We start from the raw sequence: 3,584 nt of genomic DNA, 5'->3' as shown, positions 1-3,584 counted from the left end.
AAGAAGGCAGCAAATTCATCACAAGTCAATGGGACTCTTGAAGCCAAAAAAAAAAAAAAAAAAAAAAAAAAGACAAGAAGCAAGTGTAAGATTATAAAATGTTAAAAATGAAATTCCATCACAATGTACTCTTTTCAAGCTCTACTGAAAATGTAACACAAATATCAGTGTTAATTACACTTTGTCATATGATTTGAGCTCACTTTAAGCTCATACACTAAAAGGAAGATTCATTGCATGTACAAAATCTGTTGCATGCCTGACTTCCTTAAAACTACAGTTGAACATTTACAGTGCAAAAAAAAAAAAAATCCGCAAAGCTCAACTACAGGAAAATGCAAGTTAGTAAGCTTTTACTTGATGCTTCTGAGTAATAATGTAGAGTCATCAAACTGATACTTAGGAATGATAGACATTATCTTGATAATTTCATTTCAGTTTCAACGCCAAACATTGTGGACAGCATCCATGTTTCTGTTACTATTTTCTAATTTAAGTTAACCATGATGATCAATATTTAGGGTCAAAAGGTAACTGCCCCAATTCTATTTCAAGATCTGCCATGTGTCTTCCATTACCACAATCATATTTATGTCATTTACATTCTCTTTTAGAAGATTGTGGCTAAGGGTGCTTCTGCTTTTGTTTTCGATGCCTGGAGTTTTCAATATTTACCATTCATTGTTTTTTATCTGGTTGACTGCGGAAAAGTGTAGGGGAAAGAGTGTGACCAAAGAAGTGTCTATATATATATGCCCATCCACTTTTCCAACACTCCACCATTATCTGATATCACTTCATGTCTTTAAGATAATCTTTAACATCATTAGCAAAGTCAGTGAAGAGCCTCTGATCATATATAAAGATACCATTTAGGAAAACTTATTGATAAATGGATCATTCTTCCTAATGATGAAAACCATCAAGTTTTTCTACTAAATATTTTTTAATTAAATAAGTTCATCTATCCTTACAGGATTCAATACTTTCATATTAAAAAATTAATGGATTCCTGTTGAACACATTCAATACACCAGAACAAGACTTCTGAAAAAAATCATAATTTTCATTAGTCATGCTCAGCACTGCATTTCTGTGAATTTGTATTTTTTTTCTAAATTCTTCAGAGTGAATTGGCTTTTCTTTCCTTCACTCTCTTTACCTCTATTATTCTTGTTTTATGTACGTGCCTATACTGTGAGTGTAAACATTCACTAAAGACTGTTGTTGGGCATACCGGGTGGCTCAGTTGATTAAGCATCGACTTGGGCTCAGATCATGATCTCATGGTTCCTGGGTTTGAATCCCACGTCGAGCTCTGTGCTGATTATTCAGAGCCTGGAGCCTGCTTTGGTTTCTGTGTCTTCCTCTCTCTCTGCCCCTCCCCTGCTCATACTCTCTCTCTCTCTCTCTCTCTCTCTCTCTCTCTCTCACTCTCACTCTTTCTCCCCCTCTCTCAAAAATGAATAGAAATTTTTAAAAATTATTAAAAAAAAAAAAAGACCTTTGTTGGCTTTTTAGCTGCTGCCTTTGTGGCACCAAATCTTTTATTGTTCTTTTCATCAAGGATATTCTTGGTGGTATCTTTGAAATGCCTAAAAGTGGATTTAACTGAACCTGAGATTTTTTTCAGATTTTCTTTCACAGCTGCCTTAGCCTGTTCGATTTCTTCTTTATGATGCCTCACAAAATCCTTGGTAGAATTCTTCATAGAATCAAATTTTTCCTTCACCAAACCCAAAATGTTTCCTTTGGCTTATTTTTAGCCCTGTTGTTTCCTCTGCCCTCTTTCTTTTTTCCATCAGTTTCTTGTTTTACATTTCAGTCTTTTGCCTCAATATAGAGTATTTCCCACAAATCAGAATGCTGCTGTTCAAAGTTTAGCTTCTGCTCCAATTTGGTGAGTCCTTCCCATCAGATTTCTATTTCCTTTTTTTCACTCAATACATTGGGGGAGTCTGAGTTGCTATATGACTCACTAGAGTTTCACTGCTGATGTTCCGCCTTTAAAGCCATGGTTATTAGTTGTTCTCTCTCCATTTCCATCCTTAGCATCTTTGCTTCTGTGAAAAGAGTCTCCCTTTGGTTAAGAAAGCTATGTGTGTTTAGTTCTTTTTTCCAGATTCTGCTTAAGTTTCTGATTTTCCGTAACCAATTCAGTCCCTGTCCCTTTATCTTCCAATATACTAATCTGTTCTCTTAGTTTCCTTAACTCTTCCTTTAATGAAGATAAGGCTTTTTCTTCCTTCTACAGAGATATTCTTAAATATTGATTTTATGTATCAGGGTTCTTTTTCTGAGTCTCAAAAGACATTCTTCCTTCAGTAAGGGCCCAACATCTTGCAAGGTTTTCCTTCAATGACTTATAATCTATAAAAGATTCTTGTTCCTGTTTCCTGTTGGGAAATATAATCCTTCATATCATTCAGTTCATCTTCATGTATCTTTCTGACTGTTGATGTTTCTGAAGCTGAAGTATGCCATAGAAATATCCAAATCCCATGCCGATTGCAATCACAAATCAAGTATAACACACTTATTGAGACCACTGTTGAACTGCCATTTACACAATTCCTTAGAGGGTTTGGTTTCTTGTTTGGCAAGTAGCTGCTCCTCAGATTCTGAACTAAGAACACTCTTCTTCCTAGCATGCCATCATCTAAAGTCAGGACTAGGCTGATGACTGATTTCAATACTTTTTGATTCGTCATCACTAGCTGTGATGAAAACAAAGTTTCTGGATTACAGGATGTATCCTGGGTGCTAGAAAAAGAGCCCATGTTAAAGTCTTCTGGACTCTGTGCCTCTCCAACAATTATAGCTTCTTAATTTCCAATTTCTTCTAACTTAGGTGGCTTACGGTTAACAATAGCAGAATCATCACGGACAGCTCCAAAAGAGACATTGTCTTCAGATGACTTTTCTTCTTCTCTCTCAAGTGCTGACTTTGTTTCCTCCAAAGCTGGATCAGCAGTTTCTTCTTCCATTAACACTGTGCCATTTTAGCTACTCTTTCCCTCCTCTGATTGCAATACTTGTAGCTTCTCTTGCTCTAAAGATGTACATTCTGGAGCGAGCTCACAGCTGTCACTGGTTGTACCATGTTTAGAATTCACCATCTCTACACCAGACCCCTCATGATGGATGACAGTCCAACCATAAGATAAATCACTGTCACTGGAATTTTCAGACATTTTTCAGGTCTGAACGGACAGCACTACCTCATCTTAATGAGGTAAATGCTACAGTGGTGGCGGTCATAGCCTGTAGAAAGTACTTTGATATCTGTACTTCACACCCAGTTCTAAGCCCTACATGTCTCTGTTTTGTAGTCTTCATGGCTTGGAACTCTAATTAGTGCAACATAGGATTGGCAGCATCAATTTTTAAGGTGACAACACTGAGTTATTTCCAGGAGGGCAGCGCTCCCAGTATTAGAGAATATTACCCCTCCCGAAATGTCTGAAATTTGAGAATTTGAGACTATCCTCCACAAGTGTTCTTCTATAGTATCTGAATGCTCAGGGTCAATAAGTGTTCCCGGTAGAGAGTCAGCGCTTAGTAAGTACTTGTTGAATCAATAG

At 36.9% G+C, this 3,584-nt stretch overlaps 1 pseudogene; it reads right to left on the bottom strand.

Moving 5' to 3' along the window:
* Nucleotides 1-510: 510 nt before the first annotated feature.
* LOC125164660 (cell cycle progression protein 1-like) lies at nucleotides 511-3,194 on the bottom strand (annotated as a pseudogene).
* Between the last annotated feature and the right edge of the window lie 390 nt (nucleotides 3,195-3,584).

The sequence above is a fragment of the Prionailurus viverrinus genome, chromosome B1, assembly GCF_022837055.1.
Source record: "Prionailurus viverrinus isolate Anna chromosome B1, UM_Priviv_1.0, whole genome shotgun sequence".
NCBI classification, from domain to species: domain Eukaryota; kingdom Metazoa; phylum Chordata; class Mammalia; order Carnivora; family Felidae; genus Prionailurus; species Prionailurus viverrinus.
Note: the sequence above shows the minus strand (reverse complement) of the source record. Positions and strands in the feature narration are given on the sequence as shown.